The sequence below is a fragment of the Schistocerca piceifrons genome, unplaced genomic scaffold (genome assembly GCF_021461385.2).
Source record: "Schistocerca piceifrons isolate TAMUIC-IGC-003096 unplaced genomic scaffold, iqSchPice1.1 HiC_scaffold_537, whole genome shotgun sequence".
NCBI classification, from domain to species: Eukaryota; Metazoa; Arthropoda; class Insecta; order Orthoptera; family Acrididae; genus Schistocerca; species Schistocerca piceifrons.
Window position 1 is genome coordinate 375,435 of NW_025728774.1, and position 23,635 is coordinate 399,069.

The following is a 23,635-nucleotide window of genomic DNA, read 5'->3' on the forward strand; positions in this document are numbered from 1 at the left end:
TGCTAACACAGAAGACAAACTGTTGCTATTACGAGTCTCCGGGTGGTACATGAAAAGAGCCGTCGTTTCCGTGGTGTAGCGGTTATCACGTCTGCTTTACACGCAGAAGGTCCCCGGTTCGATCCCGGGCGGGAACACAACAATTTTAATCTATATTTCGGATTTCATTTCCGAGATGACCTCACGTCCGCGTATGCAGAGACAAGCAATGTCGTATGCTAGACGGATAGGGCGTCATTTTACGGTCAAATACTGTTGCTCTCTTATTGCACCGGTATTTGGTAACTGAGAACGCCCCTAGCTCCATTATGGCTGGCAAAATTTATAATCCGGTTCTTCTGGGCTACTTCAAGTGCGCTTGCTACTGGCTTTCCTGAGCTCACCCTACTCGCCTTGTCACAGCTCTGTCAAAGTGTGATGCTAACTAATAATGAGAAACTCTTAGCCACGCTCAATCTTACATGCCACCCCTTGGTTGTTGCCGTCGCTAGTAAGATGAGGGTAGACTGTCGCACAATTAAGCTGAATCTCCACTCACGGTGCACATATCCCGCAAAGACAACCTTGTTTTCCGTTGCATGCAAAATTACCGTCTGCTTTTCTACCGAATTCCACCTACGTACTTTACTGGTGCCGCATTCTTGTTATATCCACGTGCTATAACAGGCGTCTACTCTTCATTGAGGAGCTGCAACCGGGGCTGAGTTCCACCTACTCTTCAGCACGGTCAAAATGGCAGGGCTCGTCCGGGATTTGAACCCGGGACCTCCTGCACCCAAAGCAGGAATCATACCCTTTTTTTTTTTTTTTTTTTTTTTTTTTACATGACTATATAATGTAGACTGCGTACTGAAATAAAGATTAAAACACGAAAACTTCAGTCCTGGCGTAGAGAAGAAACATACATAAAGGCGGCAAATCCAGAAACAGTATAAAAGAAAATGGCTCACACAGGTGACCTTAGCCAACACCCTCTCTCTCAAATGTCAGGCTAAGCATATTGGCAAAATCATCTCGGAGGCCTGGCAATCGCAAGCGCTGCCAGTAAGCAGTAAGCATGTACTGCCGAAACGCTAGGTGTCCATCCTCTTCATGACAACTGTTGACAAAATGTACGAAATGGCCAATCAACCACATGACGGTATGGAGCTTCGTCCGCGGAAAAAAGGAAGAATCGGGCCGGACGATGATGTCAATAGTATAAGCGGCTTCAGCAGACCTAGTGACAAAAGCAAGTTGTTTCCTGAGCCAACGCCAATTAGCAAGGTGCCCACGGCAGGTGAATCGATGTTCAAGGGTATCCAGGAGACCACACCGAGTACAGGTGTCCGTGTCAGAAAGACCAATACGGTGCAGTCGTACATTGGTGGGAACCAAATTATTTATTACCCTATACCACGTGGACGCCACGGCCATAGAGTGGATCGGCAGACTAACGTTCTTCCAGACGTTCCTCCAGGACACAGATGGAGACGCCAGTTCTATTGGATTGGGACCGGCCAGCCCCTCCCAGCGGGCAATCAAGCCCTTGGTCGTTGGCACCGGTCGCCGCAAGAAGACGTCACCGAGGTAACTCACCGCAATGTAAAATTCCCGAATGTGTTTCAACTTAAAATTTAGGCGTCCGACATCGACAGGTGGAGCAAGGCTCGCCGGACGCACAACAGTAAAAAGCCTGGATGTAATTGAAGTCACTTCTTGCGTAACAATTAGAGTCGTTCGGCGGACGTACAAAGCAGACGACTTGCGAGTAATGTCAGAGAGGCCGAAGCCTCCGGAGAGACGCGGTTTCGTCATTACCTCGTAACGTAACTTGAATAGATGGCCCTTCCATATAAACCTGCTAGACAATTGGCGCAACCTTTTCGCCACCATCATGGGAAGTGGGAACAGCTGAGCAACATAATAAGCTTTACATAGAACGTAGGTGTCTAAAATTCTGACTTTTTGCAAAATGGTAGCAGAGCGCTGCTCATGGACCATCAGAGCCCCCTGTATCTTCTCGGTGACAGATTTCCAATTGAGAGCCGCCATTTTTAGAGGACACCGATCAATGATAATCCCCAAGGACGTATGGCGATCGACAAAAGTGGCCCAAGGGACGTCAGCATCGCGAAATCCTCGAATATCAAGGAACTTACATTTACCCTGATTGAGACGCGCTCCAGAGACACGACAGTATGCATCAACTGCCCCTTTCAACAACGGGATATCATCACGTTGACGGAGGAGAACAACGACATCATCCGCATATGCCTTAACAGAGAGCTTCCCACCAGAGAGGGACATACCCTGAAGCTTGAGAGCAATAGTCCGAAGCAGCGGTTCCAGGGACAATACGAATAAAGACATAGAGAGCGGACTACCCTGAGGCACTCCGCGGCGGATAGCAATGGGCGGCGTCAGCTGCCCATTGACTGACACCCGAGCTGTTATTCCCCTATACAAATTGCCAAGAACACCACGTGATGAAGCGTTAAAACCTATTGTACCTAAAACACGATCTAAAAACACATGACTGACGTGATCAAAAGCCTTATAAAAATCAAGGAAGGCAAAGGCACAATGTACGTTTGTAACCGCCGCAACCGAGACAACATCCCGATATTCGGCTACTGGTGTCAGAATAGATCGATCATGAAAACAACATTGATGTGCACCAATCACATCCCGAAGCAGAGAAGACAACCGGCTATTGAGCGCTCTAGCAGCTGTCTTATAGTCAAAATTCAGCAATGTGAGCGGACGAAGATTGGCAGCAGATAAACGACCAGAGGACTTCGGGATTAAAACAATTTTCCCTACTTTAAAATCGGCAGGCACATCCATCCCCCTCACAATCTCATTTAAAATCTGCGTAAAAATGCCACCCAAAAGAGGCCAAAAACGGAGATAAAATTCTTTAGGCAGGCCGTCTGGACCCGGCGATTTACTGGACGGAGAGCGAGCAATAAAATCGAAAACATCATCTACCTGGAACTCCCGGAGAAATTCGCCGTTCGCGTCAGGCGCGATCGTCGCAGTTAGATCCCCAAAGACATCATCCGAAAGAGACTCACCAGAATCATCGGCAGAATATAGACTAGTGTAATACTGATGAAGAGCACGAACCATTTCCTCCTGTGCAATAAGCTGTCGCCCATCATCCACCGTAAGAGAAGAGATGAAGGAGCGACGACGACGAGTCTGATGCCGTAGCAGGTGGTACAAGGATGTCAGTTCACCTCCAACAAGAGAGTGAGGTTTCGACTTAACTCGCAGACCATCCATCTGTCGTCGTTTAAGGCTCAAGAGCTTGGCTTTAATACGACGAACATCATGGATCCGCAGTGGAGAGGTACCCGCCGCGTCATATAGTTCACGCAGGACAGAGTAGTAATATTCATACGTGTTCTTAAAATCACGCGTCCTAGCAGCACAGTAGAAAATCAAAGTCTGACGAATCTTGGGCTTGGCAAACGCAGTCCACCAAACCAGCAAGGAGGGGTATCGCGGGACAGAGCGAAGACATCGCTCCCACACGCCACTTATAACATCATCCATAGCACTGTCGGCAAGGTGGGAAACATTTAACATCCACTGGGAACGATAAAGTTTTGCAGGTTGGCGACTAAGATTTACAGTTGCAGTAAAAGCACAATGGTCAGAAAAACTAGTAGGAATAACATCGACAGAAAGAATTTTATCACATAAAAAATCAGATAAATAAAATCTGTCTAGTCTACTGCATGAGGACGCGGTAAAAAACGTATATTTCACCAGGGTTGGATATTTGTGTTCCCAAACATCACGCAGATGCATCGTACGAACTAAGTCATGTAAATCACGGCAATAATTAAAATTGGGGGACTGGTCTGCAGGGCGTAAAACACAATTAAAATCGCCTCCGAGCAGGAGACTCCGAGGACACTGGCGCAAAATATAAATAAGTTCTTCTTTATAAAAGCGCGATCGAGCCACAGTGTGACCCGAACCAGAGGGGGCATACAAAACAACGAGGCGGAGATCAAAAAGACGACAACCAATCCCACGGCCAGAGTCAAGGAATTCAATGTCAGTAATAGGAATGCCCTCTCGAAAGAAAAGAGCAGTTCCTGTTGAATATTCCGGCGCGACATTAAAAACAGTTTGAAATCCAGGTAGAGAGAGATCAGAAAACAACACTTCCTGCAAAAACACTACGTCCGCACAGGCGTCGTAAATAAACTGCCGCAAAGAGGCAATGCGAACGTCGGACTCAATACGGTTAACATTTAAGGTAAGAAAGGTGTATGCTTGAACCATAGAGAGAAAAGCGAGAAAACAAATCACCTACACCGACGCACCAACGTCACAGTCCATAGCAGGGGAGACGGAGGCATCCGAGGGAGGGGGACTGGTACCCCGTTCCGCGGATCCCTTACGCTTCGGTTTTTTACGAACAGCATTAACGTTCGGCTGAACGCGTAACTTGCGTCGGCTGACGGGCAAGGAAGCTTCAGCCGCCGGTGACGTAGGAGGGTCAAGTTCTGTATCCGACACCACCCGCGCCGGTCCACATGCGGGATCCGGGGTCGCGGGGGAAACATCCGACAAAACGGAATGGTCAACACCTGCACTAGCTTCCGGCAAACATGGACTGCACGGAGGCGAAACGTGAGCAGGAAGGTCCGAGGCCGCAGAGTTGGAAGGAAGCGGAGCAGCTCCGCTGGCAGAGGTATGGGGCAGCGAAGCAGGAAGTTGTCGCGGCTCCACTTGTTGTGACATCGAAGTCGGTTCGGAAGACGGCGCCAACAGGCCCGACCGACGACCCGACTCGAGAGAAGCTGCGTCGAAGGAAGGAGGGGCGCCAGCAGCCGCCACCGGAACCGCTACCTCAGGAGGGCAGGGAGCAGCTACAGTACACAGTGGCTCGGAGGATGCCGGTTGCTCGGACTGGGGCATCTCAGGGAGATCCTCATCCGTACTATTTCCATCGTGTGGGCGACGCCTCTTATTATTCAAAAGTGGCACACCCACCTGAGGGACAGACGGAACAACATCAGATTTAGCACGCAAAGGAGGAAATTCTGTATCAGGGGTGCGCAAAACCTGTGGCGGGGCGCTACTACCACTGGACTGTGCTACACCAAGAGCAGAAGCACCTGCAACGAGGTCAGCGACCGTTAACTTGCGACGCTGTTCGAGAGAATTTTTTAAAACAAAAACTCTCCGCGGACAGTCGGTACGCACGTGACCACTTTCATTGCACAAAAAACAGGTGCCAACCTGACCACTATATGTTACATGGACATGATATCCACCGATCTGCAGGTGAGATGGAATATTCTGCTTAACGTGCATTTCGACTGAACGAATACCACTGTAACATTGCAGGCGATGTTGGCTTGACCAGCGTTCAAGGCGAATGCTCTTTACATCACCATACTTCTGTAGACCCTCCTTAAGATAGACATTATCCACCTCCGGTGGAAGGTTGTAAACACGAACATTGGTATACGTGATGGAAGCATTGGAAAGCAGCACGGTACTTACAGAATCATCCCGATGCCGAAAGAGAACTTGATGACCATTTTTAGAAAGAATTTTATCAACCTGAAGTGGGTCCATAAACTTAACAAAGAAAACATACAGTTCGGTATCAAAATAAGCAGTGTGCACCTGATCCGAATGAACACCAAAGGTATCTACCAACCAATCATGAATCTCAAGAGAACTAGGTTGCACATGGCGGGTTGACTTGTCAAAAGCAAAACTAACTGTAGCCTGACGAGGAATAACCTGGGACGACATTTTCAAAATATGCGGTCGAAACCGCTACACAAAAAACACTGAAATAAGGACAGAAAAAAAAACACAAGGTACGAAACAACGACGGAGAAACACTCACAGAAGTTACAACACAACACGTAAACAAAAACGATAGTCCACTATACGTAACGCTACGGCGGAGCGGAAGACTAGGCACGTCCACACTGCACGGCGTCTAAAGCTGAACTGGTTAATCCCAAGTAGTGCGCCTCACAGGGAACACAAACTTTCACGTGAATTCGCAAGATAAACGCTTTCTGCAGGCAGCACTCACCACTGATGAGAAGAATATTAAAGGCAACGAATAAAAAGCGAAATAACTGCATCGAGCACTGCTTATGAACAGCCGGCAGTGCCTCAGTTTCGGTATGTGGTTTCTCAGGGTTAAGAGAAGGCGAATGCACTAAACAAAAGAACATCGGGAAACCAAGCACCAACTCATAACGAAAAGATTGCACAATATACTGCAAGCAAAATTTCCAGAAGACGGATACTGAAGACGCCGCAGACAAAAGAATTATTCTATGCAGTAACGAATATCTAGGAAGCGTGAATTGCATGTGCTGCTCCACCACACAACTTCTTTTGATACTGTTTTACTTATTCCAAATTTTCATTACCTCATCGTCTCTAGAATACTGTGCGGTTATCACCTGGTTTCCAACAGCGATAGTAGTAAGTAAATCGACTACAAAGTCTTTCAAAGTAGGTCAGACACAAAAAAAAAAAATCGGAGCTGCGTGTAGCTCATGTCATTCTGCTTTCAATCGTGAATCTCCGGCTGGGAGTAGTGGCGTACTTCTGTAATCCAAGCTTCTGGGAGGCCGTTGTGTGGGAGAGATCTGGAAACAACTACAGATTCGACCGTTCCACGAGCTCAGGAACGGCCGCGATGCCTTCATCGAGCTCTGCAGATCGACAGATGATAGTGTGGAAATTTCGGCAAGCGGTGGCTAAGGGTTAAGAGAAGCCAAACGCACTAAACACAAGAAAGTCGGGAAACCGAAGCACACAACTCATAACGAAAAGATTGCGGAATGCAGTGCGAAAGCAAAACTTCGAGAAGACCAACTCTGAAGCCATCGGCGAGCTAGGAATTATTCCGCACAAGAAGCGATCATGTAGGAAGAGCGAGCCGAAGCTGTCGCTCGACCACACAATAAATTTTTGCTTAATCCCAATTTGCAGTACCGGTTCGACACTAGAATACTGCGCCTTGGTTCTTCCAAAAGCGATAGTAATAAACACGTCCACTGCAGTGTCATTTGGGGCAGTGAGTCAGACATGGGGAGGATATGAGGCGGGTGGAATATGCAACGACAGGGGCATTGCAGGGCGGCCGCCGACTCCTTGGGCTGTGGCGCACCGGTGCCGGCGGCGGCCTGGCTGGGCTGCTGGTGCCTCCATGTAGAGCTGCCGCCGAGCCCAGGCACCGTGCCGCTAACGAAGCGATTGCCTTTGGTGACATCTTTTGCAATAACGACTGCGCGAATCGACGGTATCTCGTAAGGAAGGAAAGAGCAGCAGCTGCCGCCGAGCCCAGGCGCCGTGCCTAACACGCAGAAGGTCCCCGGTTGGATTGCGGGCGGAAAGCCGTTTTCGTCGCACTCAGCAAGACACTTGCTACGATCTCTACTGTGACCATTTAAATCAACTTCAAACGTTCCATCAGCAGGGTGCACATGGCTCAAATGAAACATGAAACGGTTTCAGAACTGGTTGTCGGATTTTAGCGCTGACTTGGAGGCCTGGAAATGCGCGAAACAGCCGCCGCCATGCGATTTGTTACCGCACCGTTGTACAAAACGCAAGGGCTCGCCCGGGATTTGAACCCGGGACCTCCTGCACCCGAAGCAGGAATCATACCCCTAGACCAACGAGCCTATTCGTTCCGAAAACGCACTGCATGTGAATGACGCCACCTTTGATGGTCTCACCATGTAGGGCTGCAGCTCAGCCAGCGTTCTCCCTGTCTGTCGCGGTTGGGTTGTTTCCATCGACGTCTTTTACTACAGGAACTTCACGAATCGGAGGGAGCTCATAGCCGATGCCCTTGCTAACACAGAAGACAAACTGTTGCTATTACGAGTCTCCGGGTGGTACATGAAAAGAACCGTCGTTTCCGTGGTGTAGCGGTTATCACGTCTGCTTTACACGCAGAAGGTCCCCGGTTCGATCCCGGGCGCGAACACAACAATTTTAACCTATATTTCGGATTTCATTTCCGAGATGACCTCACGTCCGCGTATGCAGAGACAAGCAATGTCGTATGCTAGACGGATATGGCGTCATTTTACCGTCAAATACTGTTGCTCTCTTATTGCACCGGTATTTGGTAACTGAGAACGCCCCTAGTTCCATTATGGCTGGCAAAATTTATAATCCGGTTCTTCAGGGCTACTTCAAGTGCGCTTGCTACTGGCTTTCCTGAGCTCACCCTACTCGCCTTGTCACAGCTCTGTCAAAGTGTGATGCTAACTAATAATGAGAAACTCTTAGCCACGCTCAATCTTACATGCCACCCCTTGGTTGTTGCCGTCGCTAGTAAGATGAGGGTAGACTGTCGCACAATTAAGCTGAATCTCCACTCACGGTGCACATATCCCGCAAAGACAACCTTGTTTTCCGTTGCATGCAAAATTACCGTCTGCTTTTCTACCGAATTCCACCTACGTACTTTACTGGTGCCGCATTCTTGTTATATCCACGTGCTATAACAGGCGTCTACTCTTCATTGAGGAGCTGCAACCGGGGCTGAGTTCCACCTACTCTTCAGCACGGTCAAAATGGCAGGGCTCGTCCGGGATTTGAACCCGGGATCTCCTGCACCCAAAGCAGGAATCATACCCCTAGACCAACGAGCCACCTGGCTGGAGCAGTCAAGTTAATCCCAAGTAGTGCGCCTCACAGGGAACACAAACTTTCACGTGAATTCGCAAGATAAACGCTTTCTGCAGGCAGCACTCACCACTGATGAGAAGAATATTAAAGGCAACGAATAAAAAGCGAAATAACTGCATCGAGCACTGCTTATGAACAGCCGGCAGTGCCTCAGTTTCGGTATGTGGTTTCTCAGGGTTAAGAGAAGGCGAATGCACTAAACAAAAGAACATCGGGAAACCAAGCACCAACTCATAACGAAAAGATTGCACAATATACTGCAAGCAAAATTTCCAGAAGACGGATACTGAAGACGCCGCAGACAAAAGAATTATTCTATGCAGTAACGAATATCTAGGAAGCGTGAATTGCATGTGCTGCTCCACCACACAACTTCTTTTGATACTGTTTTACTTATTCTAAATTTTCATTACCTCATCGTCTCTAGAATACTGTGCGGTTATCACCTGGTTTCCAACAGCGATAGTAGTAAGTAAATCGACTACAAAGTCTTTCAAAGTAGGTCAGACACAAAAAAAAAAAAATCGGAGCTGCGTGTAGCTCATGTCATTCTGCTTTCAATCGTGAATCTCCGGCTGGGAGTAGTGGCGTACTTCTGTAATCCAAGCTTCTGGGAGGCCGTTGTGTGGGAGAGATCTGGAAACAACTACAGATTCGACCGTTCCACGAGCTCAGGAACGGCCGCGATGCCTTCATCGAGCTCTGCAGATCGACAGATGATAGTGTGGAAATTTCGGCAAGCGGTGGCTAAGGGTTAAGAGAAGCCAAACGCACTAAACACAAGAAAGTCGGGAAACCGAAGCACACAACTCATAACGAAAAGATTGCGGAATGCAGTGCGAAAGCAAAACTTCGAGAAGACCAACTCTGAAGCCATCGGCGAGCTAGGAATTATTCCGCACAAGAAGCGATCATGTAGGAAGAGCGAGCCGAAGCTGTCGCTCGACCACACAATAAATTTTTGCTTAATCCCAATTTGCAGTACCGGTTCGACACTAGAATACTGCGCCTTGGTTCTTCCAAAAGCGATAGTAATAAACACGTCCACTGCAGTGTCATTTGGGGCAGTGAGTCAGACATGGGGAGGATATGAGGCGGGTGGAATATGCAACGACAGGGGCATTGCAGGGCGGCCGCCGACTCCTTGGGCTGTGGCGCACCGGTGCCGGCGGCGGCCTGGCTGGGCTGCTGGTGCCTCCATGTAGAGCTGCCGCCGAGCCCAGGCACCGTGCCGCTAACGAAGCGATTGCCTTTGGTGACATCTTTTGCAATAACGACTGCGCGAATCGACGGTATCTCGTAAGGAAGGAAAGAGCAGCAGCTGCCGCCGAGCCCAGGCGCCGTGCCTAACACGCAGAAGGTCCCCGGCTCGATTGCGGGCGGAAACCCGTTTTCGTCGCACTCAGCAAGACACTTGCTACGATCTCTACTGTGACCATTTAAATCAACTTCAAACGTTCCATCAGCAGGGTGCACATGGCTCAAATGAAACATGAAACGGTTTCAGAACTGGTTGTCGGATTTTAGCGCTGACTTGGAGGCCTGGAAATGCGCGAAACAGCCGCCGCCATGCGATTTGTTACCGCACCGTTGTACAAAACGCAAGGGCTCGCCCGGGATTTGAACCCGGGACCTCCTGCACCCGAAGCAGGAATCATACCCCTAGACCAACGAGCCTATTCGTTCCGAAAACGCACTGCATGTGAATGACGCCACCTTTGATGGTCTCACCATGTAGGGCTGCAGCTCAGCCAGCGTTCTCCCTGTCTGTCGCGGTTGGGTTGTTTCCATCGACGTCTTTTACTACAGGAACTTCACGAATCGGAGGGAGCTCATAGCCGATGCCCTTGCTAACACAGAAGACAAACTGTTGCTATTACGAGTCTCCGGGTGGTACATGAAAAGAACCGTCGTTTCCGTGGTGTAGCGGTTATCACGTCTGCTTTACACGCAGAAGGTCCCCGGTTCGATCCCGGGCGCGAACACAACAATTTTAACCTATATTTCGGATTTCATTTCCGAGATGACCTCACGTCCGCGTATGCAGAGACAAGCAATGTCGTATGCTAGACGGATATGGCGTCATTTTACCGTCAAATACTGTTGCTCTCTTATTGCACCGGTATTTGGTAACTGAGAACGCCCCTAGTTCCATTATGGCTGGCAAAATTTATAATCCGGTTCTTCAGGGCTACTTCAAGTGCGCTTGCTACTGGCTTTCCTGAGCTCACCCTACTCGCCTTGTCACAGCTCTGTCAAAGTGTGATGCTAACTAATAATGAGAAACTCTTAGCCACGCTCAATCTTACATGCCACCCCTTGGTTGTTGCCGTCGCTAGTAAGATGAGGGTAGACTGTCGCACAATTAAGCTGAATCTCCACTCACGGTGCACATATCCCGCAAAGACAACCTTGTTTTCCGTTGCATGCAAAATTACCGTCTGCTTTTCTACCGAATTCCACCTACGTACTTTACTGGTGCCGCATTCTTGTTATATCCACGTGCTATAACAGGCGTCTACTCTTCATTGAGGAGCTGCAACCGGGGCTGAGTTCCACCTACTCTTCAGCACGGTCAAAATGGCAGGGCTCGTCCGGGATTTGAACCCGGGATCTCCTGCACCCAAAGCAGGAATCATACCCCTAGACCAACGAGCCACCTGGCTGGAGCAGTCAAGTTAATCCCAAGTAGTGCGCCTCACAGGGAACACAAACTTTCACGTGAATTCGCAAGATAAACGCTTTCTGCAGGCAGCACTCACCACTGATGAGAAGAATATTAAAGGCAACGAATAAAAAGCGAAATAACTGCATCGAGCACTGCTTATGAACAGCCGGCAGTGCCTCAGTTTCGGTATGTGGTTTCTCAGGGTTAAGAGAAGGCGAATGCACTAAACAAAAGAACATCGGGAAACCAAGCACCAACTCATAACGAAAAGATTGCACAATATACTGCAAGCAAAATTTCCAGAAGACGGATACTGAAGACGCCGCAGACAAAAGAATTATTCTATGCAGTAACGAATATCTAGGAAGCGTGAATTGCATGTGCTGCTCCACCACACAACTTCTTTTGATACTGTTTTACTTATTCCAAATTTTCATTACCTCATCGTCTCTAGAATACTGTGCGGTTATCACCTGGTTTCCAACAGCGATAGTAGTAAGTAAATCGACTACAAAGTCTTTCAAAGTAGGTCAGACACAAAAAAAAAAAAATCGGAGCTGCGTGTAGCTCATGTCATTCTGCTTTCAATCGTGAATCTCCGGCTGGGAGTAGTGGCGTACTTCTGTAATCCAAGCTTCTGGGAGGCCGTTGTGTGGGAGAGATCTGGAAACAACTACAGATTCGACCGTTCCACGAGCTCAGGAACGGCCGCGATGCCTTCATCGAGCTCTGCAGATCGACAGATGATAGTGTGGAAATTTCGGCAAGCGGTGGCTAAGGGTTAAGAGAAGCCAAACGCACTAAACACAAGAAAGTCGGGAAACCGAAGCACACAACTCATAACGAAAAGATTGCGGAATGCAGTGCGAAAGCAAAACTTCGAGAAGACCAACTCTGAAGCCATCGGCGAGCTAGGAATTATTCCGCACAAGAAGCGATCATGTAGGAAGAGCGAGCCGAAGCTGTCGCTCGACCACACAATAAATTTTTGCTTAATCCCAATTTGCAGTACCGGTTCGACACTAGAATACTGCGCCTTGGTTCTTCCAAAAGCGATAGTAATAAACACGTCCACTGCAGTGTCATTTGGGGCAGTGAGTCAGACATGGGGAGGATATGAGGCGGGTGGAATATGCAACGACAGGGGCATTGCAGGGCGGCCGCCGACTCCTTGGGCTGTGGCGCACCGGTGCCGGCGGCGGCCTGGCTGGGCTGCTGGTGCCTCCATGTAGAGCTGCCGCCGAGCCCAGGCACCGTGCCGCTAACGAAGCGATTGCCTTTGGTGACATCTTTTGCAATAACGACTGCGCGAATCGACGGTATCTCGTAAGGAAGGAAAGAGCAGCAGCTGCCGCCGAGCCCAGGCGCCGTGCCTAACACGCAGAAGGTCCCCGGTTGGATTGCGGGCGGAAAGCCGTTTTCGTCGCACTCAGCAAGACACTTGCTACGATCTCTACTGTGACCATTTAAATCAACTTCAAACGTTCCATCAGCAGGGTGCACATGGCTCAAATGAAACATGAAACGGTTTCAGAACTGGTTGTCGGATTTTAGCGCTGACTTGGAGGCCTGGAAATGCGCGAAACAGCCGCCGCCATGCGATTTGTTACCGCACCGTTGTACAAAACGCAAGGGCTCGCCCGGGATTTGAACCCGGGACCTCCTGCACCCGAAGCAGGAATCATACCCCTAGACCAACGAGCCTATTCGTTCCGAAAACGCACTGCATGTGAATGACGCCACCTTTGATGGTCTCACCATGTAGGGCTGCAGCTCAGCCAGCGTTCTCCCTGTCTGTCGCGGTTGGGTTGTTTCCATCGACGTCTTTTACTACAGGAACTTCACGAATCGGAGGGAGCTCATAGCCGATGCCCTTGCTAACACAGAAGACAAACTGTTGCTATTACGAGTCTCCGGGTGGTACATGAAAAGAACCGTCGTTTCCGTGGTGTAGCGGTTATCACGTCTGCTTTACACGCAGAAGGTCCCCGGTTCGATCCCGGGCGCGAACACAACAATTTTAACCTATATTTCGGATTTCATTTCCGAGATGACCTCACGTCCGCGTATGCAGAGACAAGCAATGTCGTATGCTAGACGGATATGGCGTCATTTTACCGTCAAATACTGTTGCTCTCTTATTGCACCGGTATTTGGTAACTGAGAACGCCCCTAGTTCCATTATGGCTGGCAAAATTTATAATCCGGTTCTTCAGGGCTACTTCAAGTGCGCTTGCTACTGGCTTTCCTGAGCTCACCCTACTCGCCTTGTCACAGCTCTGTCAAAGTGTGATGCTAACTAATAATGAGAAACTCTTAGCCACGCTCAATCTTACATGCCACCCCTTGGTTGTTGCCGTCGCTAGTAAGATGAGGGTAGACTGTCGCACAATTAAGCTGAATCTCCACTCACGGTGCACATATCCCGCAAAGACAACCTTGTTTTCCGTTGCATGCAAAATTACCGTCTGCTTTTCTACCGAATTCCACCTACGTACTTTACTGGTGCCGCATTCTTGTTATATCCACGTGCTATAACAGGCGTCTACTCTTCATTGAGGAGCTGCAACCGGGGCTGAGTTCCACCTACTCTTCAGCACGGTCAAAATGGCAGGGCTCGTCCGGGATTTGAACCCGGGATCTCCTGCACCCAAAGCAGGAATCATACCCCTAGACCAACGAGCCACCTGGCTGGAGCAGTCAAGTTAATCCCAAGTAGTGCGCCTCACAGGGAACACAAACTTTCACGTGAATTCGCAAGATAAACGCTTTCTGCAGGCAGCACTCACCACTGATGAGAAGAATATTAAAGGCAACGAATAAAAAGCGAAATAACTGCATCGAGCACTGCTTATGAACAGCCGGCAGTGCCTCAGTTTCGGTATGTGGTTTCTCAGGGTTAAGAGAAGGCGAATGCACTAAACAAAAGAACATCGGGAAACCAAGCACCAACTCATAACGAAAAGATTGCACAATATACTGCAAGCAAAATTTCCAGAAGACGGATACTGAAGACGCCGCAGACAAAAGAATTATTCTATGCAGTAACGAATATCTAGGAAGCGTGAATTGCATGTGCTGCTCCACCACACAACTTCTTTTGATACTGTTTTACTTATTCTAAATTTTCATTACCTCATCGTCTCTAGAATACTGTGCGGTTATCACCTGGTTTCCAACAGCGATAGTAGTAAGTAAATCGACTACAAAGTCTTTCAAAGTAGGTCAGACACAAAAAAAAAAAATCGGAGCTGCGTGTAGCTCATGTCATTCTGCTTTCAATCGTGAATCTCCGGCTGGGAGTAGTGGCGTACTTCTGTAATCCAAGCTTCTGGGAGGCCGTTGTGTGGGAGAGATCTGGAAACAACTACAGATTCGACCGTTCCACGAGCTCAGGAACGGCCGCGATGCCTTCATCGAGCTCTGCAGATCGACAGATGATAGTGTGGAAATTTCGGCAAGCGGTGGCTAAGGGTTAAGAGAAGCCAAACGCACTAAACACAAGAAAGTCGGGAAACCGAAGCACACAACTCATAACGAAAAGATTGCGGAATGCAGTGCGAAAGCAAAACTTCGAGAAGACCAACTCTGAAGCCATCGGCGAGCTAGGAATTATTCCGCACAAGAAGCGATCATGTAGGAAGAGCGAGCCGAAGCTGTCGCTCGACCACACAATAAATTTTTGCTTAATCCCAATTTGCAGTACCGGTTCGACACTAGAATACTGCGCCTTGGTTCTTCCAAAAGCGATAGTAATAAACACGTCCACTGCAGTGTCATTTGGGGCAGTGAGTCAGACATGGGGAGGATATGAGGCGGGTGGAATATGCAACGACAGGGGCATTGCAGGGCGGCCGCCGACTCCTTGGGCTGTGGCGCACCGGTGCCGGCGGCGGCCTGGCTGGGCTGCTGGTGCCTCCATGTAGAGCTGCCGCCGAGCCCAGGCACCGTGCCGCTAACGAAGCGATTGCCTTTGGTGACATCTTTTGCAATAACGACTGCGCGAATCGACGGTATCTCGTAAGGAAGGAAAGAGCAGCAGCTGCCGCCGAGCCCAGGCGCCGTGCCTAACACGCAGAAGGTCCCCGGCTCGATTGCGGGCGGAAACCCGTTTTCGTCGCACTCAGCAAGACACTTGCTACGATCTCTACTGTGACCATTTAAATCAACTTCAAACGTTCCATCAGCAGGGTGCACATGGCTCAAATGAAACATGAAACGGTTTCAGAACTGGTTGTCGGATTTTAGCGCTGACTTGGAGGCCTGGAAATGCGCGAAACAGCCGCCGCCATGCGATTTGTTACCGCACCGTTGTACAAAACGCAAGGGCTCGCCCGGGATTTGAACCCGGGACCTCCTGCACCCGAAGCAGGAATCATACCCCTAGACCAACGAGCCTATTCGTTCCGAAAACGCACTGCATGTGAATGACGCCACCTTTGATGGTCTCACCATGTAGGGCTGCAGCTCAGCCAGCGTTCTCCCTGTCTGTCGCGGTTGGGTTGTTTCCATCGACGTCTTTTACTACAGGAACTTCACGAATCGGAGGGAGCTCATAGCCGATGCCCTTGCTAACACAGAAGACAAACTGTTGCTATTACGAGTCTCCGGGTGGTACATGAAAAGAACCGTCGTTTCCGTGGTGTAGCGGTTATCACGTCTGCTTTACACGCAGAAGGTCCCCGGTTCGATCCCGGGCGCGAACACAACAATTTTAACCTATATTTCGGATTTCATTTCCGAGATGACCTCACGTCCGCGTATGCAGAGACAAGCAATGTCGTATGCTAGACGGATATGGCGTCATTTTACCGTCAAATACTGTTGCTCTCTTATTGCACCGGTATTTGGTAACTGAGAACGCCCCTAGTTCCATTATGGCTGGCAAAATTTATAATCCGGTTCTTCAGGGCTACTTCAAGTGCGCTTGCTACTGGCTTTCCTGAGCTCACCCTACTCGCCTTGTCACAGCTCTGTCAAAGTGTGATGCTAACTAATAATGAGAAACTCTTAGCCACGCTCAATCTTACATGCCACCCCTTGGTTGTTGCCGTCGCTAGTAAGATGAGGGTAGACTGTCGCACAATTAAGCTGAATCTCCACTCACGGTGCACATATCCCGCAAAGACAACCTTGTTTTCCGTTGCATGCAAAATTACCGTCTGCTTTTCTACCGAATTCCACCTACGTACTTTACTGGTGCCGCATTCTTGTTATATCCACGTGCTATAACAGGCGTCTACTCTTCATTGAGGAGCTGCAACCGGGGCTGAGTTCCACCTACTCTTCAGCACGGTCAAAATGGCAGGGCTCGTCCGGGATTTGAACCCGGGATCTCCTGCACCCAAAGCAGGAATCATACCCCTAGACCAACGAGCCACCTGGCTGGAGCAGTCAAGTTAATCCCAAGTAGTGCGCCTCACAGGGAACACAAACTTTCACGTGAATTCGCAAGATAAACGCTTTCTGCAGGCAGCACTCACCACTGATGAGAAGAATATTAAAGGCAACGAATAAAAAGCGAAATAACTGCATCGAGCACTGCTTATGAACAGCCGGCAGTGCCTCAGTTTCGGTATGTGGTTTCTCAGGGTTAAGAGAAGGCGAATGCACTAAACAAAAGAACATCGGGAAACCAAGCACCAACTCATAACGAAAAGATTGCACAATATACTGCAAGCAAAATTTCCAGAAGACGGATACTGAAGACGCCGCAGACAAAAGAATTATTCTATGCAGTAACGAATATCTAGGAAGCGTGAATTGCATGTGCTGCTCCACCACACAACTTCTTTTGATACTGTTTTACTTATTCTAAATTTTCATTACCTCATCGTCTCTAGAATACTGTGCGGTTATCACCTGGTTTCCAACAGCGATAGTAGTAAGTTAATCGACTACAAAGTCTTTCAAAGTAGGTCAGACACAAAAAAAAAAAATCGGAGCTGCGTGTAGCTCATGTCATTCTGCTTTCAATCGTGAATCTCCGGCTGGGAGTAGTGGCGTACTTCTGTAATCCAAGCTTCTGGGAGGCCGTTGTGTGGGAGAGATCTGGAAACAACTACAGATTCGACCGTTCCACGAGCTCAGGAACGGCCGCGATGCCTTCATCGAGCTCTGCAGATCGACAGATGATAGTGTGGAAATTTCGGCAAGCGGTGGCTAAGGGTTAAGAGAAGCCAAACGCACTAAACACAAGAAAGTCGGGAAACCGAAGCACACAACTCATAACGAAAAGATTGCGGAATGCAGTGCGAAAGCAAAACTTCGAGAAGACCAACTCTGAAGCCATCGGCGAGCTAGGAATTATTCCGCACAAGAAGCGATCATGTAGGAAGAGCGAGCCGAAGCTGTCGCTCGACCACACAATAAATTTTTGCTTAATCCCAATTTGCAGTACCGGTTCGACACTAGAATACTGCGCCTTGGTTCTTCCAAAAGCGATAGTAATAAACACGTCCACTGCAGTGTCATTTGGGGCAGTGAGTCAGACATGGGGAGGATATGAGGCGGGTGGAATATGCAACGACAGGGGCATTGCAGGGCGGCCGCCGACTCCTTGGGCTGTGGCGCACCGGTGCCGGCGGCGGCCTGGCTGGGCTGCTGGTGCCTCCATGTAGAGCTGCCGCCGAGCCCAGGCACCGTGCCGCTAACGAAGCGATTGCCTTTGGTGACATCTTTTGCAATAACGACTGCGCGAATCGACGGTATCTCGTAAGGAAGGAAAGAGCAGCAGCTGCCGCCGAGCCCAGGCGCCGTGCCTAACACGCAGAAGGTCCCCGGCTCGATTGCGGGCGGAAACCCGTTTTCGTCGCACTCAGCAAGACACTTGCTACGATCTCTACTGTGACCATTTAAATCAACTTCAAACGTTCCATCAGCAGGGTGCACATGTCTCAAATGAAACATGAAACGGTTTCAGAACTGGTTGTCGGATTTTAGCGCTGACTTGGAGGCCTGGAAATGCGCGAAACAGCCGCCGCCATGCGATTTGTTACCGCACCGTTGTACAAAACGCAAGGGCTCGCCCGGGATTTGAACCCGGGACCTCCTGCACCCGAAGCAGGAATCATACCCCTAGACCAACGAGCCTATTCGTTCCGACAACGCACTGCATGTGAATGACGCCACCTTTGATGGTCTCACCATGTAGGGCTGCAGCTCAGCCAGCGTTCTCCCTGTCTGTCGCGGTTGGGTTGTTTCCATCGACGTCTTTTACTACAGGAACTTCACGAATCGGAGGGAGCTCATAGCCGATGCCCTTGCTAACACAGAAGACAAACTGTTGCTATTACGAGTCTCCGGGTGGTACATGAAAAGAACCGTCGTTTCCGTGGTGTAGCGGTTATCACGTCTGCTTTACACGCAGAAGGTCCCCGGTTCGATCCCGGGCGCGAACACAACAATTTTAACCTATATTTCGGATTTCATTTCCGAGATGACCTCACGTCCGCGTATGCAGAGACAAGCAATGTCGTATGCTAGACGGATATGGCGTTATTTTACCGTCAAATACTGTTGCTCTCTTATTGCACCGGTATTTGGTAACTGAGAACGCCCCTAGTTCCATTATGGCTGGCAAAATTTATAATCCGGTTCTTCAGGGCTACTTCAAGTGCGCTTGCTACTGGCTTTCCTGAGCTCACCCTACTCGCCTTGTCACAGCTCTGTCAAAGTGTGATGCTAACTAATAATGAGAAACTCTTAGCCACGCTCAATCTTACATGCCACCCCTTGGTTGTTGCCGTCGCTAGTAAGATGAGGGTAGACTGTCGCACAATTAAGCTGAATCTCCACTCACGGTGCACATATCCCGCAAAGACAACCTTGTTTTCCGTTGCATGCAAAATTACCGTCTGCTTTTCTACCGAATTCCACCTACGTACTTTACTGGTGCCGCATTCTTGTTATATCCACGTGCTATAACAGGCGTCTACTCTTCATTGAGGAGCTGCAACCGGGGCTGAGTTCCACCTACTCTTCAGCACGGTCAAAATGGCAGGGCTCGTCCGGGATTTGAACCCGGGATCTCCTGCACCCAAAGCAGGAATCATACCCCTAGACCAACGAGCCACCTGGCTGGAGCAGTCAAGTTAATCCCAAGTAGTGCGCCTCACAGGGAACACAAACTTTCACGTGAATTCGCAAGATAAACGCTTTCTGCAGGCAGCACTCACCACTGATGAGAAGAATATTAAAGGCAACGAATAAAAAGCGAAATAACTGCATCGAGCACTGCTTATGAACAGCCGGCAGTGCCTCAGTTTCGGTATGTGGTTTCTCAGGGTTAAGAGAAGGCGAATGCACTAAACAAAAGAACATCGGGAAACCAAGCACCAACTCATAACGAAAAGATTGCACAATATACTGCAAGCAAAATTTCCAGAAGACGGATACTGAAGACGCCGCAGACAAAAGAATTATTCTATGCAGTAACGAATATCTAGGAAGCGTGAATTGCATGTGCTGCTCCACCACACAACTTCTTTTGATACTGTTTTACTTATTCTAAATTTTCATTACCTCATCGTCTCTAGAATACTGTGCGGTTATCACCTGGTTTCCAACAGCGATAGTAGTAAGTAAATCGACTACAAAGTCTTTCAAAGTAGGTCAGACACAAAAAAAAAAAATCGGAGCTGCGTGTAGCTCATGTCATTCTGCTTTCAATCGTGAATCTCCGGCTGGGAGTAGTGGCGTACTTCTGTAATCCAAGCTTCTGGGAGGCCGTTGTGTGGGAGAGATCTGGAAACAACTACAGATTCGACCGTTCCACGAGCTCAGGAACGGCCGCGATGCCTTCATCGAGCTCTGCAGATCGACAGATGATAGTGTGGAAATTTCGGCAAGCGGTGGCTAAGGGTTAAGAGAAGCCAAACGCACTAAACACAAGAAAGTCGGGAAACCGAAGCACACAACTCATAACGAAAAGATTGCGGAATGCAGTGCGAAAGCAAAACTTCGAGAAGACCAACTCTGAAGCCATCGGCGAGCTAGGAATTATTCCGCACAAGATGCGATCATGTAGGAAGAGCGAGCCGAAGCTGTCGCTCGACCACACAATAAATTTTTGCTTAATCCCAATTTGCAGTACCGGTTCGACACTAGAATACTGCGCCTTGGTTCTTCCAAAAGCGATAGTAATAAACACGTCCACTGCAGTGTCATTTGGGGCAGTGAGTCAGACATGGGGAGGATATGAGGCGGGTGGAATATGCAACGACAGGGGCATTGCAGGGCGGCCGCCGACTCCTTGGGCTGTGGCGCACCGGTGCCGGCGGCGGCCTGGCTGGGCTGCTGGTGCCTCCATGTAGAGCTGCCGCCGAGCCCAGGCACCGTGCCGCTAACGAAGCGATTGCCTTTGGTGACATCTTTTGCAATAACGACTGCGCGAATCGACGGTATCTCGTAAGGAAGGAAAGAGCAGCAGCTGCCGCCGAGCCCAGGCGCCGTGCCTAACACGCAGAAGGTCCCCGGCTCGATTGCGGGCGGAAACCCGTTTTCGTCGCACTCAGCAAGACACTTGCTACGATCTCTACTGTGACCATTTAAATCAACTTCAAACGTTCCATCAGCAGGGTGCACATGGCTCAAATGAAACATGAAACGGTTTCAGAACTGGTTGTCGGATTTTAGCGCTGACTTGGAGGCCTGGAAATGCGCGAAACAGCCGCCGCCATGCGATTTGTTACCGCACCGTTGTACAAAACGCAAGGGCTCGCCCGGGATTTGAACCCGGGACCTCCTGCACCCGAAGCAGGAATCATACCCCTAGACCAACGAGCCTATTCGTTCCGAAAACGCACTGCATGTGAATGACGCCACCTTTGATGGTCTCACCATGTAGGGCTGCAGCTCAGCCAGCGTTCTCCCTGTCTGTCGCGGTTGGGTTGTTTCCATCGACGTCTTTTACTACAGGAACTTCACGAATCGGAGGGAGCTCATAGCCGATGCCCTTGCTAACACAGAAGACAAACTGTTGCTATTACGAGTCTCCGGGTGGTACATGAAAAGAACCGTCGTTTCCGTGGTGTAGCGGTTATCACGTCTGCTTTACACGCAGAAGGTCCCCGGTTCGATCCCGGGCGCGAACACAACAATTTTAACCTATATTTCGGATTTCATTTCCGAGATGACCTCACGTCCGCGTATGCAGAGACAAGCAATGTCGTATGCTAGACGGATATGGCGTCATTTTACCGTCAAATACTGTTGCTCTCTTATTGCACCGGTATTTGGTAACTGAGAACGCCCCTAGTTCCATTATGGCTGGCAAAATTTATAATCCGGTTCTTCAGGGCTACTTCAAGTGCGCTTGCTACTGGCTTTCCTGAGCTCACCCTACTCGCCTTGTCACAGCTCTGTCAAAGTGTGATGCTAACTAATAATGAGAAACTCTTAGCCACGCTCAATCTTACATGCCACCCCTTGGTTGTTGCCGTCGCTAGTAAGATGAGGGTAGACTGTCGCACAATTAAGCTGAATCTCCACTCACGGTGCACATATCCCGCAAAGACAACCTTGTTTTCCGTTGCATGCAAAATTACCGTCTGCTTTTCTACCGAATTCCACCTACGTACTTTACTGGTGCCGCATTCTTGTTATATCCACGTGCTATAACAGGCGTCTACTCTTCATTGAGGAGCTGCAACCGGGGCTGAGTTCCACCTACTCTTCAGCACGGTCAAAATGGCAGGGCTCGTCCGGGATTTGAACCCGGGATCTCCTGCACCCAAAGCAGGAATCATACCCCTAGACCAACGAGCCACCTGGCTGGAGCAGTCAAGTTAATCCCAAGTAGTGCGCCTCACAGGGAACACAAACTTTCACGTGAATTCGCAAGATAAACGCTTTCTGCAGGCAGCACTCACCACTGATGAGAAGAATATTAAAGGCAACGAATAAAAAGCGAAATAACTGCATCGAGCACTGCTTATGAACAGCCGGCAGTGCCTCAGTTTCGGTATGTGGTTTCTCAGGGTTAAGAGAAGGCGAATGCACTAAACAAAAGAACATCGGGAAACCAAGCACCAACTCATAACGAAAAGATTGCACAATATACTGCAAGCAAAATTTCCAGAAGACGGATACTGAAGACGCCGCAGACAAAAGAATTATTCTATGCAGTAACGAATATCTAGGAAGCGTGAATTGCATGTGCTGCTCCACCACACAACTTCTTTTGATACTGTTTTACTTATTCTAAATTTTCATTACCTCATCGTCTCTAGAATACTGTGCGGTTATCACCTGGTTTCCAACAGCGATAGTAGTAAGTAAATCGACTACAAAGTCTTTCAAAGTAGGTCAGACACAAAAAAAAAAATCGGAGCTGCGTGTAGCTCATGTCATTCTGCTTTCAATCGTGAATCTCCGGCTGGGAGTAGTGGCGTACTTCTGTAATCCAAGCTTCTGGGAGGCCGTTGTGTGGGAGAGATCTGGAAACAACTACAGATTCGACCGTTCCACGAGCTCAGGAACGGCCGCGATGCCTTCATCGAGCTCTGCAGATCGACAGATGATAGTGTGGAAATTTCGGCAAGCGGTGGCTAAGGGTTAAGAGAAGCCAAACGCACTAAACACAAGAAAGTCGGGAAACCGAAGCACACAACTCATAACGAAAAGATTGCGGAATGCAGTGCGAAAGCAAAACTTCGAGAAGACCAACTCTGAAGCCATCGGCGAGCTAGGAATTATTCCGCACAAGATGCGATCATGTAGGAAGAGCGAGCCGAAGCTGTCGCTCGACCACACAATAAATTTTTGCTTAATCCCAATTTGCAGTACCGGTTCGACACTAGAATACTGCGCCTTGGTTCTTCCAAAAGCGATAGTAATAAACACGTCCACTGCAGTGTCATTTGGGGCAGTGAGTCAGACATGGGGAGGATATGAGGCGGGTGGAATATGCAACGACAGGGGCATTGCAGGGCGGCCGCCGACTCCTTGGGCTGTGGCGCACCGGTGCCGGCGGCGGCCTGGCTGGGCTGCTGGTGCCTCCATGTAGAGCTGCCGCCGAGCCCAGGCACCGTGCCGCTAACGAAGCGATTGCCTTTGGTGACATCTTTTGCAATAACGACTGCGCGAATCGACGGTATCTCGTAAGGAAGGAAAGAGCAGCAGCTGCCGCCGAGCCCAGGCGCCGTGCCTAACACGCAGAAGGTCCCCGGCTCGATTGCGGGCGGAAACCCGTTTTCGTCGCACTCAGCAAGACACTTGCTACGATCTCTACTGTGACCATTTAAATCAACTTCAAACGTTCCATCAGCAGGGTGC

General features: G+C 49.4%; 19 non-coding genes across 19 annotated transcripts; 7 read left to right on the top strand and 12 right to left on the bottom strand.

Moving 5' to 3' along the window:
- The first annotated feature begins 64 nt into the window (after positions 1-64).
- Positions 65-137, top strand: Trnav-uac. The gene has a single exon. It is a non-coding gene; the product is annotated as a tRNA-Val (tRNA).
- Positions 138-7,601: 7,464 nt separating this feature from the next.
- Trnap-cgg lies at positions 7,602-7,673 on the bottom strand. Its single transcript has one exon. It is a non-coding gene; the product is annotated as a tRNA-Pro (tRNA).
- A 235-nt stretch (positions 7,674-7,908) lies between these two features.
- On the top strand, positions 7,909-7,981 carry Trnav-uac. Its single transcript has one exon. It is a non-coding gene; the product is annotated as a tRNA-Val (tRNA).
- Positions 7,982-8,582: 601 nt separating this feature from the next.
- On the bottom strand, positions 8,583-8,654 carry Trnap-ugg. The gene has a single exon. It is a non-coding gene; the product is annotated as a tRNA-Pro (tRNA).
- Positions 8,655-10,296: 1,642 nt separating this feature from the next.
- Trnap-cgg lies at positions 10,297-10,368 on the bottom strand. Its single transcript has one exon. It is a non-coding gene; the product is annotated as a tRNA-Pro (tRNA).
- A 235-nt stretch (positions 10,369-10,603) lies between these two features.
- Trnav-uac lies at positions 10,604-10,676 on the top strand. The gene has a single exon. It is a non-coding gene; the product is annotated as a tRNA-Val (tRNA).
- A 601-nt stretch (positions 10,677-11,277) lies between these two features.
- Positions 11,278-11,349, bottom strand: Trnap-ugg. The gene has a single exon. It is a non-coding gene; the product is annotated as a tRNA-Pro (tRNA).
- A 1,642-nt stretch (positions 11,350-12,991) lies between these two features.
- On the bottom strand, positions 12,992-13,063 carry Trnap-cgg. The gene has a single exon. It is a non-coding gene; the product is annotated as a tRNA-Pro (tRNA).
- A 235-nt stretch (positions 13,064-13,298) lies between these two features.
- Positions 13,299-13,371, top strand: Trnav-uac. The gene has a single exon. It is a non-coding gene; the product is annotated as a tRNA-Val (tRNA).
- Positions 13,372-13,972: 601 nt separating this feature from the next.
- Positions 13,973-14,044, bottom strand: Trnap-ugg. Its single transcript has one exon. It is a non-coding gene; the product is annotated as a tRNA-Pro (tRNA).
- Positions 14,045-15,685: 1,641 nt separating this feature from the next.
- On the bottom strand, positions 15,686-15,757 carry Trnap-cgg. The gene has a single exon. It is a non-coding gene; the product is annotated as a tRNA-Pro (tRNA).
- Positions 15,758-15,992: 235 nt separating this feature from the next.
- Positions 15,993-16,065, top strand: Trnav-uac. The gene has a single exon. It is a non-coding gene; the product is annotated as a tRNA-Val (tRNA).
- Positions 16,066-16,666: 601 nt separating this feature from the next.
- Positions 16,667-16,738, bottom strand: Trnap-ugg. The gene has a single exon. It is a non-coding gene; the product is annotated as a tRNA-Pro (tRNA).
- A 1,641-nt stretch (positions 16,739-18,379) lies between these two features.
- Trnap-cgg lies at positions 18,380-18,451 on the bottom strand. Its single transcript has one exon. It is a non-coding gene; the product is annotated as a tRNA-Pro (tRNA).
- Positions 18,452-18,686: 235 nt separating this feature from the next.
- On the top strand, positions 18,687-18,759 carry Trnav-uac. The gene has a single exon. It is a non-coding gene; the product is annotated as a tRNA-Val (tRNA).
- A 601-nt stretch (positions 18,760-19,360) lies between these two features.
- Trnap-ugg lies at positions 19,361-19,432 on the bottom strand. The gene has a single exon. It is a non-coding gene; the product is annotated as a tRNA-Pro (tRNA).
- A 1,641-nt stretch (positions 19,433-21,073) lies between these two features.
- Positions 21,074-21,145, bottom strand: Trnap-cgg. Its single transcript has one exon. It is a non-coding gene; the product is annotated as a tRNA-Pro (tRNA).
- A 235-nt stretch (positions 21,146-21,380) lies between these two features.
- Positions 21,381-21,453, top strand: Trnav-uac. The gene has a single exon. It is a non-coding gene; the product is annotated as a tRNA-Val (tRNA).
- Positions 21,454-22,054: 601 nt separating this feature from the next.
- On the bottom strand, positions 22,055-22,126 carry Trnap-ugg. Its single transcript has one exon. It is a non-coding gene; the product is annotated as a tRNA-Pro (tRNA).
- Positions 22,127-23,635: the final 1,509 nt, after the last annotated feature.